Raw genomic sequence first — 13,090 nt, forward strand, 5'->3', positions numbered from 1 at the left:
GCCTGGTGATGGGCTTTTGTGCCTTTTTCCTGTATCTACTCTCTCTCTCTCTCTCTCTCTCCTGAAAAACAAGCCGACGCACGCAATCGGAAGACGATCAATCTGCCCTAGAAACGGCGCGACGGACTCGAAGATCACCAGTCCCGTGACGGCGGCGTACTCGCCGGACTCCAATTGACTTGCTCCGCTGGTAATTCACTGCCCTTACCGAGCTTTTCCCCTATTGATGTGCTTTATGGGTCTGGGTTTCGGCCGAAACAAACGGCTTTGTTTCGACTAGAATTGTTCATTTTTGGGCATTCTTAAATGGGTTTATGCCAGATTGCGCTGAAACCCCACGCCGAAACTTGTCCACCTTCGGTCTTTTTCAGGTTTTAGGGGGATTTCTTCAAATTCAATGAATGGGGTTTTCAATTTTAGTCTACATTTTGATTCTCGTGCTTGTCTTGGCTTCTTATACGATATACAGCTTCTCAAATTTAGTTTGAATTTACGTGGATTGCCAATGGCGTGTTGTTCAGCTGAGTATCTGGCTAAGATTTGTTTTTCATAAGTTTAGCGCGTGGCATTAAAATTGTAAGCATTTAGTAGATGCCTAACTTACGGGAGTAACTTGTCTAAAATCTGATGGCATTACATTATAGGTGCAAAATCCCAAACTTACGGGAGTAACTTGTCTAAAAGCTGATGGCATTACATTATAGGTGCAAAATCTTTAATGACAAACTCATCTAAAACTTTGGCTACACGAGAGGTGTGAATTACTCATATTCTCACAACAATAACATCGATGACATCTCAAGTCTTAATCTCACTAGTTAGGGTCAACTATATGAATTGTAGCTTGTTATATTGGTAGCACCAGTGTTCTAAAACGCGCTAGGCGTTAGTCGGGCGCCAGACTGGGGCCTAGCGCCTAGGATGCCTAGGCGGACTGTTGTTGTTGTTGTTGTTGTTTTTTTTTTTAATTTTTGATGTAATTTCATGTTAGTTTTAGATAAATCAAAGTTAAAGACAAATGAAACTTATATAAATAGATTAGATGTACTAGTTGACAGAGAGATTTATATATATATGTTTATATATATAAATAATAAATAATATATTTATATATATATATATAAATGGTGCCAAGGTATTGTTTTGTATTTTGGCATTTTGACCGCCTGGGCCGCCTAGACACCGCCTGGGCCGCCGCCTAGGATGCCGATTTGCATGTATTCGGGGCGGCAAAGGTCCGCCTAACGCCTAGGCGGCCGCCTAGGCCGCGTTTTTGAACACTGGGTAGCACTAGAATGCACTCAATTTGTCGAATAGAATCACCCACACACACAGATTGAACAATACACAATAGCAGATCACAAAAAACAGAATTGAACAATAAAGAACAGAAAGCAAACCACACGAAGACACCAAAATTTATTTTGGTTCAGATCGTCAATGATTTGATGATCCTACATCTAGCCTTGAACCCCCGAGAGCAATCTTACTTATCAATCTTGAACAACAAGTACAATAGTTTTCCCTCGCTAGACTTTTCTCTCACAATTACACTCCTTCACCTCATGCCTAAGCGACTACCCCAGCCCTCTATTTATAAACATTAAACAATAGGGCGGACAATATAAGAAATAAACGGTTATAACATTACTGTTAATCCTAAACGCTAGTTACCGTTAGAAAATAAACCTAACCTACTAACCAGTTGCTTTGGGCTTGACTGGACTTCATTGACTTCTTTGGGTTTACTTGATGCAAACATAACAAATTCCACCATTTGCACTAGTACTACCCAAGGCTTGATTTCCACGATTTGCTCTCCTTAGGACCTACATTCATATCTAATCATTCACATAGAGATACATGAAGAAGCCTCAAGCAATGATGCAATTTGGCCATTGACATAGCTTTAGTAAACATATATGCAACATTATCTTCACTTGCAACTTTAATCAGATTAACTTTTTTTCTTTCAAGAATTTTTCTGATAATAGATACCTAACATCTATATGATTGGTTCTTTCATGATGGGCTTGATTTTTAGCTAAGTGTATAGCATTTCTGTTGTAATAACTTGTATTAGATTAGTTTTTGTCTCGGGAAGAGGGTTTCTTACTGTTAGCATTTGTATATCACTTGTGTTATTTTAGAAAGTTTGTTTCTAGAAGGGTTAGTTAGCAGTCCAGTTAGTTGGTTGTAACTAACCGATCTTTAGTTAGTTTTGTGTTTACCGCCTCTATGGTGTATAAATAGAGGTCGGGTGAGAGGCATTCCATTATGCTTTCTTGTAGCAAGAAGGTGAGAGGAGTATGCCCTTGAATTAGGGCTTGCAATTTGGTAAATATGTGAACGTGAGAATTGATAGAAAGAAACAGAAAAAAAAGAAAGAAGAGGGAAATAAAGAGTCAAGAGTGAGAGAAATTGATTATTCACTTCCAAGATATCTCCCAAAGTGCTGTAGGTCTATGTTTATAAGATCTCTAGCTACATCAACTATCTTCTAACTACCCAACGGCTTCAGTTAGCCATTCACAACATTTCTACTAACTCCTTTATTTCCTCCTTTAGACCCTAACATTTTATAATATTGCACACTTCTCCCTAGGGTCGTGACAGCCAAACACCCAAACACTCTCAAATGGTCAGGCTTGGCTTATTACCAGTCCACATTTCATAGGGAGTCTTAAAACCTATGGCAACTAAAGGGGACCTATTTATCACATAAGTTGCAGTTGTTATAGCTTCACCCCAAAATGCTTTTGGTAACCTAGCATGAAATAACAAGCATCTCAGCTTCTCAAGTAAGGTTCTATTTATTCTTTCAGCTAAGCCATTTTGTTTTGGATTTCCTGGGGCTGTGAGGTGCCTTAGGATGCCATTTTCATTAAGAAGTTGGGTAAATTCTTTGTGAGAATCCCATATCGCCTCAGCAAGAAAAACTTGGGTTATATATAAGGAGGAGGATCCTTCCACCTATTAAGCTGGCTTTTTAGATTGGAGTTCTACCTCTGACTTCTCACATTCTTTATTACAAAACTCCAAACTGTTATTTGTCCTAATGATTTTGATTTTCCTACCTCTCTGATTTTCTACCATGGTTTCCCATTTTTTGAAAGCTTCAAAAGTGTGGTCTTTTGATTTTAATACATAAACCTAAACCATCATTGAGAAATCATCTATTATAGATAGAAAATACCTAGCTCCCCCATAGGATAAGGTCTGGGGCCCCATAAATCCGAATGAATGTATTCTAAAGGGGCCTTAGAGGAATGGATAGCTTTCTTAAGGAATTTGACTTTTACAGATTTTCCAAATATACATGATTCTCATTTATCTAATTTCGTGACCTTCTGGATCCTAAAATCCCTTGTTTGGACAATTCTTTAAGTCCTTGTTCACTTATATGAGCCATCCTAAAATGCCAAAGTCTAGTTTGTTCATAGACCTTGTTTTCACCTACTGCAGCTTCACCACATAATGTGGATGCTTGTAGCACATAAATCCCATTTTTCAGGACTGTTTTCATACATATTAGAGAACCTCTGGTTACTTTAAGGACTCCACCATCTCCTTGATAGGAGTAGCCATTCTTATCCAATTCCCCAAGTGAAATTAGGTTTCTTTTTAAATCTAGTACAAATCCCATAGAAGTTAGTGTTCTTATGGTTCCATCGTGCAGTTTAATTTTAATGTCTCCAATTCCCATAATTTTACATTCTTGGTTATTTCCTAACAATACCTTATCACACCAATATCCCTAAAATTTAGAAACCAATCCCTATGTGGTGTCATATGAATAGAACAACCTGAATCCAAGATCCAAACCTCTTTATCTACCTTATCAGATATAACTAAGGCATTTGCACTATCATAGTCAAATTCACATATAGAAGTTGTAATTTCAGGGTTACCTTTTTCTCGAAATTCCTTCTTTCTCTTAGGGCAATTCTTTTTAATATGTCGTTCCTCATGGCAGTGATAACATTTGATTATCTTCCTGCCATTCCTAGATCTTGACCTAGATCTATTCTTGCCTCTAGGGTCTCTCTTATCAGGCCTTATTTTGACTGAAACAACATCTCCAGCAGTGTTCTTTCCCTCTACTTTTTGCTGTAATTCTTTGAAGTTTATAGCTCCAATAACATCATCAAATGTAAAGAGTATCCCTACTGTGTTTCAAGATATTCACAAAAGTCTCATAGGATTTTGGTAAAGAATGAAGTAAGACTAGAGCTTTATCCTCATCATCATATTTAACTACTATGTTTTCAAGATCTAGACACAATTTATTAAATTCATTTATGTGATCTTGTAATTTTTGCCCTTCATTCATTCTAAATGTAAAGAAATTAGCCTTTAAATACAGCCTACTAGACAAAGACTTAGTCATATATAGACCATCTAATTTAAGCCACAATTTTGCTGCAGTCTTCATTTTGGAGACTTCTCGTAGCACTTTATCACCTAGGCTTAAAATTAAAGTGTTCAAGGCTTTCTTCCCAATTTCCTTCTTCTTTTTGGTGGCATATGCATAGTTTTGAAAGGCGCGAGGTGCAGCAAGGCGTAAAAGGTTCTGGAGCTTGAGGTGCGAGGCGTATGAGGCGAAGCGTGCCTTTGCAAAGCGAGGCGCACCTTTTAGAAAAAAAAACTCAAAATCATGTAAAATCATAAAAAAACTATCAAATTATCAATAATAATACATGCATATCATTAATGATTCATTATCTTCAAATTCTAAACTAACAACATCAAAGTTGATTCATTCATCATGCAAATTCTAAACTAGAAACATTATCAAAGTTCAAACTTAAAGTCTCAAATTCAAACGAGTACCAATCATCATGCAAAGTTCTAAACAAACATATAAACACTACAAGTTCACAATCAATAAAGAAGTTTTAATCAATCATCATCAAGGAGATCATCAACATCAAGGTCAACATCTTCATCATCCCCTTCAATCACCCCCTCATCTTCTTCTTCCTGTCCCAATTCTTCTCCCTCTTCCAAGTCTCCATCATCTTCAGTCTCTATCTCACTTTCCTCTTCCTCTTTAATCACCTGAGTTACTCGCAGCTTTGAAATTGTAGCCGAAGTTGAACCTGATTGTGATCGAGTTTGTTTAATACATTGGGTTTTTTTCTACTTTGAGGCAACTCCTCTCATCATCATCATATCCTTCACTAAATTGAAAATCATCATCTAACGGTGCCATATTTCGCTCATCCTTGTTATTCTTCTTCTTTTGCATATACTCTCCAATCTCTTGTTTTACTGATGGAGGATATTTTGGACAAGCTTTAGTACTCTCCACAATCAATAAACACTACAAGTCCACAATCAAGAAAATGTTTTCATTTTGAAAAATGTTATTTTTCTAAGTCTGGAAGATTATCGCATTTTTTCTAAGTCTGGAAGATTAGCGCATTATAAGGAGACATATAAGAAAATGTTTCTATTTTGAAAAACTATCTCCCGGTATTTTGATAGCTAATATTCATTGTTGTTAAAATGATTTTTAATGAATTTTTCAAGAAATAGTAGGTATGTATTTTGGGGTGGTAAAATCGCTAAATCCTGAGTTTGTACTAAAATCAAAATTCTATTTTCTTATTGTTATGGATTTTGATTTTTTAGATATTTTTATTGAATCCAAATGGGAGGTACTTTCTTATTTACATTTATCTATTAAAGTAAATGGAAGGTAAAATATAAATTAAAGAAAATGTGGACATTTACTTAAATTAAATAAATGTAAATATGTTGTAATGTATACATGCTGGAATCGAGAAGATGGGAGGCTGGAGAGGAGATGAAGAGAGGATGCTGGCGTGGCTGGAGTCGGGAGGAAGATGGAGTGAGGAGCGAATTGGGCTGCCCAGGTTTTAATTAAAACCTAGGTTTCATGAGGCGCGCCTAGGCGCCTCACCGTGCAAGGCGAGGGTCTCGCTGAAATCACCTCGCCTCGACCCAAGCGAGGCGCCTTGTGCCTTGGCGCGCCTTTAACAACTATGGGAATATGTTGTCGGCATTTTTGACTCTCCATTGAGTGCTTATTCCAGTCCAAGATTCCCTAACAAAGCCTTCATCTTCATATTCCAAAGACCAAAGTCATTTTGCCGATCGAACTTCTCTATATCATATCTTGTGGCAGATGCGGTGGATGCCATTATCATGACTTGGTTTTGACCCTAGACTTAGATTCTTGGCTTTTCTAGATGAAACACTTGTGCTCTCATACCAAGTTGTTATCATGGGAGCACTGGAATGCACTCAATTTGCTGAATAGAATCCCCGACACACATGGATTGAACAATACACAATAACAGATCACAAAAAAACAGAATTGAACAATAAAGAATAGAAAGCAAACCACATGAAGACACCAAAATTTATCTTGGTTCAGATCATCAATGATTTGATGATCCTATATCCAACCTTGAATCCCCGAGAGCAATCTTAATTATCAATCTTGAACAGCCAGTACAATAGTAGTCCCTCACGAGTACAACAGAAACTCGAGATTACAAAGGTTATCTCACTAGACTTTTCTCTCACAATTGCACTTGTTCACTTCATGCCTAAGCGACTACCCCAATCCTCTATTTATAAATAATAGGGGCGGACAATACAAGAAATAAACGGTTATAACATTACTGTTAATCCTAAATGCTAGTTACCGTTAGAAAATAAACCTAACCAACTAACCAGTCGCTTTGGGCTTGACTGGACTTTATTGACTTCTTTGGGTTTACTTGATGCAAACATAACATAGCTCTTAAACTCATCTCTATTAAGGCCATTGTATTGATATCTAAGGGCAAACAAAATTTCTCTGGTCTTTCTAAACCAAGTGAAATGCATAAAAGATAAAAACCAAAATGTATTAGTGAATGAGGGAGTGATTAAGGAGAGATGGAAGGAGTATTTCATAAAATTATTCAATGATGGTGGGGACACAAGAGTTAGGTTGGGACATCTTAGTAACTCCGAAGGGAACGTGAGCTATACATTTTATCGACGCATAACTTCAAAAGAAATAAGGCAAGCGTTAAAAAAGATGAAAAATCATAAGGTGGTGGGACCGGATAATATACCTATAGAAGCATGGAAATGCATGGGAGAAGAGGGCATCTCCTGGCTAACGAAATTATTTAACCCGATCCTTAAATAAAAAAAGATGCTAGATGAGTGGAGGAAGAGCACTTTGGTCCCTATATATAAGAACAAAGGAGATGTTCAAAACTGTGAAAATTACAGAGAAATTAAGTTAATGAGCCATACCATGAAACACTGGGAGAGAGTAATAGAGCAGAGGCTTAGAAAAGAAACAGAGGTCTCGAAAAATCAGTTTGGTTTCATGCCTGGTAGGTCAACAATGGAAGCTATATATCTACTGAGGCACCTAATGGAAATGTGTCGGGATCATCAGAAGGACCTACATATGGTATTTATAGATCTAGAAAAGGCCTATGATAGGGTCCCTAGAGAAGTATTATGGAGGGTTTTAGAGAAGAAAGGAGTCCGAATAACCTATTGTCATGACCCAAGGAATAATATAAGGGTATTATGGTAATAGGATTGTAGTGGGTTGTTAGGATATTTTTTACAAGTTGTTAGAAGCACATGGGTGCTGTTAGGAGGTTGTTAGAAATTAGTTAACTAGCTACTATGCCTATATAAAGGCCCCATTGTAAGAGGAGAAGATATGTTTTGAATGATAAATGAATATTCTGTTTTCTCTCTAAGTTTCTCTACAATCTTCCTCTCATTTCTCTATTATGCTCTCCCTCATTTTCTCTCTAATTTCTCCCCCATTCTTCTTCAATTTTCCCTCTAATACATTCTGCCCTTAACCTTCATTCAATCGGATTCTTCCGATTGTCCATTTCAGTCCGTCATGAACCCTAGTTCATGACAAATCGGTATCAGAGCAGTCAATCTTTGGCTGTGGATTTGATTCTAGTTGATTGGAACTTACAGACGAGCAAGGCCTTCCCATCCTTGGAGCTGTTGTAGGTGGATTTCAGAGAAACTGCAGCCATCATTCTCAATTTCGGAGAATTCTGCTGGTTGCATCACAATCGCCTTCCTTGATCGATCAAGCTCTGCACCTTCTTCAATCGGTTCTGCCACACTGAACACGTTAATCGACTTGGGTGCAAATCTCGTTGTTGATCCACAGTGAAGCGGATTTCAAACGATAGTTGATAACGGTTGGGTGCAGTGATTCCTAGCGATCGGTTGGAACTTAGGCGGTCATCAGCCTAAGACAAAATTCTGGGTGAACGAATTGAACACCCAACCCGATCGAAAGCATCGATTGATTGAGTGGAGGAGGAGACCGATTGAGGAAGGCGGGTGAAGGCGAAACTGACCTTGGCAATTTTGACAGTGATTCTGGAGCAACTGGGTCTGGGTCGCTGAGTCGGTGATCCTTGACCTCGAGAGGCAACAGAGGGTCGACGGGGATCTTTGGGTTGACGGTGGTCCTCGAGAGTGATTCTGGACGATGATAGATCTGATCCTTGGAGGTGATTCTTGGTTCGGTTGGAAGACAACGAAAGGAGGGTGGTCTACGACCACTGAAGTGCGACTGTTGAGGCGAGCATGAGTCCGTCGGAGGTGAAGCGGATGACCCAAAGAGTTGCGACCAGACTGATAAGCTTCCTGTAGGCGTGGCTGGGTATTGCGGGTTTGATCAAGAAATTTCGACCGGAGTTTTGGGGTGTTGCCGCTTCTATCGGAAGGTACCGTGTGCTACGATTTTGGTTGCCTTCCGACTTGTGTTGGTGAAGCGACTGGGGGTTGTTACGATGCAGTGGGTTGGACTCAGAAGTGGGTGTAGCTATTGAACCAGCAGTTAGTTGTGGTGATTTTGGAATAAAAAACGATTGCAAATTGTGTAGGGAGCCCTGGACGGTGATTGGGCAGTAGCTGTTCTTTGGCTGCGATTTTGATTTGAGTTGAAGCAGGGAAATCAGTTTCCATAGTTAAGGTCCAGGTTGAGAAGGCTTGAAGGCGACTTGGCCTGGCTGGTCCGACTGTGTTTTCAGCAACTCCGGTGAATTGATTGAGCTTGGGCTGATAGCTGAGGCTGAACTTGGAAGTGCAAAGCAGATTCTAGAGAGCTTCGACAATTACCCAGATCTGAGTTGAAGGCAAGGGCAATCAATTTCAGCGATTAGAAGTTCAATGACTAATAGCAGCAAATCAGTGAAGAACAGTATGTATACAATCCCTATCCTTTGGTCTTCCAAGTGTCATGTCCGTGAGATGTCGACCATGGGAAGCAGGGCACACGTGACACAAATGGGGCCTCGATTGCAGCCAAAGGATGCTGCATTTTCAATGGAATGTCCTGCTTGTGAAGCCTTGGGAAGTGGCGCACGAAGGAGTCCAATGGAGTCTCAATTGTAGCAGGAGAAAGTTTCCTTTTCAGTTGGAATGAAGCCTTAATGGCAGCCAAAGGAGGCTGCATTTTCAGTTGGCAGCAACAAGGACAAAGGAATAAGCAATGGGATTCATGAAGAGTGCAAGGAATTCGGTCGAATGTTCCGTGAGAAGCTGCAAGAATTTGCGATGATACTTATTAAGAAGTATCATTACAACTTTCCGGTGGAATATTTTGATGATTATCATGGAAGCTTTAATAAGGAGGAATTTCTTGGAATGGAGCAGCAGGAGGAGAAGTTGAAAGAAAGGGCAAACAAGGAAGCAAGGAGCATTGATCATTTTATGGAAGAGTTGGAGCGTGAATCAGAAGTGAAGGAAAGGCGGAACCAGAAGCCAAACTGCTATGAAGATGGCCTACTTGTAGCTGAAATGTCTTCCAATGTTGTGAAGGTGTGTAGAGCTGATCCTAAAATGTGCCACAATGTTGCTGTAAATTTTGAGGTTGAGGAGCAACAACAATGGAAGGCTGAAGGACTAGATAACGTGGAGGGATTTTTATCAAACGATAAGAGGGAGACAGCCCCAGTAGAAAGAAGACTTGCTGATCCTAAACAATGCCACCATATTGCTGCCAATTTTGGAGATGATAAGAAGAGGGGAACATATGTGGTAGCTGGTCAGTTAGAGTTTCAAAACGATCGACATTTGAAGGCTGTAGGGTTGCAGATTTCAGCTGCTACCTGCGACAAGGAGCGGCTAAATTCATTGAAGGCATTTGATGTGAACACATTGACAGCTGAAGAGTATCCAAGAACAAAGAAGAAGTGGCCTAGAAAAGAAATGATAAAAGAAAGAACGACCAAACTAGAGAGAGTTGGTATTGGTTGAGGAGCAATGGCTAAATTGTTGTAAGTTCTTGGGGACAAGAACTCTTTCAAGGAGGGGGGGAATTGTCATGACCCAAGGAATAATAGAAGGGTATTATGGTAATAGGATTGTAGTGGGTTGTTACGATATTTTTTACAAGTTGTTAGAAGCACATGAGTGCTATTAGGAGGTTGTTAGAAATTAGTTAACTAGCTACTATGCCTATATAAAGGCCCCATTGTAAGAGGAGAAGATATGTTTTGAATGATAAATGATTATTCTATTTTCTCTCTAAGTTTCTCTACAATCTTCCTCTCATTTCTCTATTCTGCTCTCCCTCATTTTCTCTCTAATTTCTCCTCCATTCTTCTTCAATTTTCCCTCTAATACATTCTGCCCTTAACCTTTATTTAATCGGATTCTTCCGATTGTCCATTTCAGTCCGTCATGAACCCTAGTTCATGACACCTATATACAAGTTCTTAAGGACATATATCACGATACAGAGACAAGAGTCAGAACATGTGGAGGGATACTGAACCGTTTAAAATTACAATGGGATTGCATCAAGGTTCTGTACTAAGTCCATACTTATTTGCTTTAGTAATGGATGAACTCACTAAACACATTCAGATAGAGGTGCCATGGTGTATGCTATTTGCAGATGACATAGTGTTGGTGGATGAAACAAAAGAAGGAGTGGACACTAAGTTTAAGTTGTGGAGAAACAATTTAGAATCTAAGGGATTTAAATTAAGTAGAATGAAAACAAAATATATGGAATGTAAATTTAGTAAGAAAAGACCAAATCATACAAAGAAAAGACCATTTTCGATATTTGGGATCAGTGATTCAAAAAGATAGAGAAATTTACGAGGATGTTACGCATAAAATTAATGCAGGTTGGCTAAAATGGAGAAATGCATCAGAAGTATTATGTGATGGTAAAATCCCATTAAAACTGAAAGGAAAATTCTATAGGACATCTATAAGACCAATTTTGTTATATGGTTCAGAATATTGGGCAGTCAAATACCAGTATGAGCAAAAGACGACCGTAGCGGAGATGAGGATGTTAAGATGGATGTGCGGCTATACAAGAAAAGATAAAATTAGAAATGAGGTTATTCGTAATAAGGTAAGAGTAGTGCCAATCAAGAACAAGATTTAAGAGATTAGACTAAGATGGTTTGATCATGTGAGAAGAAGACCAAGAGACGCTTCTGTGAGGAGAGTTGATGAAATGGAACAATTAGTCAAAAAAAGAGAGAGCAGATCTAAGAAAATTTGAAAGAGACATTAAAGTTTGATATGAAGTGTTAGAGCCTAAATGAAGATATGAAAAAAAGCAGAAATACATGAAAATTTAGAATTCATGTAGCCGACCCCACATAGTGGGATAAAGGCGGGATATATTGTTGTTGTTGTTTTCTCATTAAGGTTTAGAACTCAAACTATTTAACAAATGAAACTCTCGGGGTGACCTATATTCCCATCCTTTCATTCTAATGCCCATGCTTGTCCTTGAGAGTTGTAATGGATGAACTATGAATACCATGCAAACATTTAGGGCAAGCTGAACTAAATTACTCAGAATAAAAATAGGTCATGTCATATGGTTCTCTCATTTTCTCTATGGAATCATTATTCATCAAGGAAATAGTGTTGTTCGCTGTCATGGTTAGTTAAGAGAGACAAGGATTATACTGCAACAACAATAAATGAAGCTTTATCCCCACTATAGTAGAAAAGGATTATTACAGAAATAACACAATGCCATATCTTAATCCCATAACAAAATCCTTCTCTATTAATATTACATCAGCTGCTCCTAACTGCTTGCAGTAGGGACCTTGTTCACTACTACTTAGAGCTTCTCATCATTCTATGATGAAGCCAAGACTTGCAGCCAGCAAGGGCAAATTGGCATAATTATAGGGACCTCCCCTCTAGTTTGAGAAATTTCAGTGATCTACCTTATTAAAAATAAAGATAAAATGGCTAGTTTACCACTATAATTCTCTCTCTCATATCTCTTATCATTTCAGTAAAATTAAAAACAAGAAAATACCACTGGTGCTGTTGATTGGAAGCCGCCATCATGGTGTTGTTGACAGTTGACCCCATCAATTGCTAGGGTTCCATTACGAGAGGGAGAAAGATGGGGAGGAAGGTTTGGCAAACCCCATAATCGATGTGGGTTTCTAATCTTTGATTGTTGACCCATTGTGGTGGGGGTATATGGAGCATAGTTCTGAAAGGCGCGAGGCGCAGCGAGGCGCAAAAGGTCCTGGAGCCTGAGGCGCAAGGCGCACGAGGCGAGGCGCGCCTTTGCGAAGTGAGGCGTACCTTTTAAGAAAAAAACTCAAAATCTTGTAAAATCATAAACAACTATCAAATTATCAATAATAACACATTCATATCATTCATGATTCATTATCTTCAAATTCTATAAACTAACAACATCAAAGTTAATTCATTCATCATGCAAATTCTAAACTAGAAACATCATCAAAGTTCAAACTTAAAGTCTTAAACTTTACCAAGTACCAATTATAATGCAAAGTAGTTCTAAACAAACACATAAACATTTCAAGTCCACAATCAATATAAAAAAGTTTTTTAATCAATCAACATCAAGGAGATCATCAACGATGCTATATTTAGCTCATCCCTGTTATTTTTCTTCTTTTGCATGTACTCTCCAATCTCTTCTTTTACTGATGGAGGACATTTTGGACAAGCTTTGGTATTCCTAAAACCGCCCACAAGATGTTGTTTTGCCCGAAATATACCACCTTTTGTTACTTTACGACAAAATTTACAT

General features: G+C 38.5%; 1 protein-coding gene across 3 annotated transcripts in view; it reads left to right on the forward strand.

Annotated features, from left to right (window-relative positions):
- The window catches only part of LOC127800621 (protein CHROMATIN REMODELING 20), a 79,067-nt gene continuing 65,977 nt past the window's right edge, over positions 1–13,090 (forward strand). For all 3 annotated transcript variants that reach the window (XM_052335537.1, XM_052335374.1, XM_052335459.1), the window contains exon 1: positions 1–190. The gene's annotated coding sequence lies outside the window, so the exon portion shown is untranslated. The remainder of the gene's footprint in view (positions 191–13,090) is intronic.

Source organism: Diospyros lotus, chromosome 1, assembly GCF_014633365.1.
Source record: "Diospyros lotus cultivar Yz01 chromosome 1, ASM1463336v1, whole genome shotgun sequence".
Lineage (NCBI taxonomy): Eukaryota > Viridiplantae > Streptophyta > Magnoliopsida > Ericales > Ebenaceae > Diospyros > Diospyros lotus.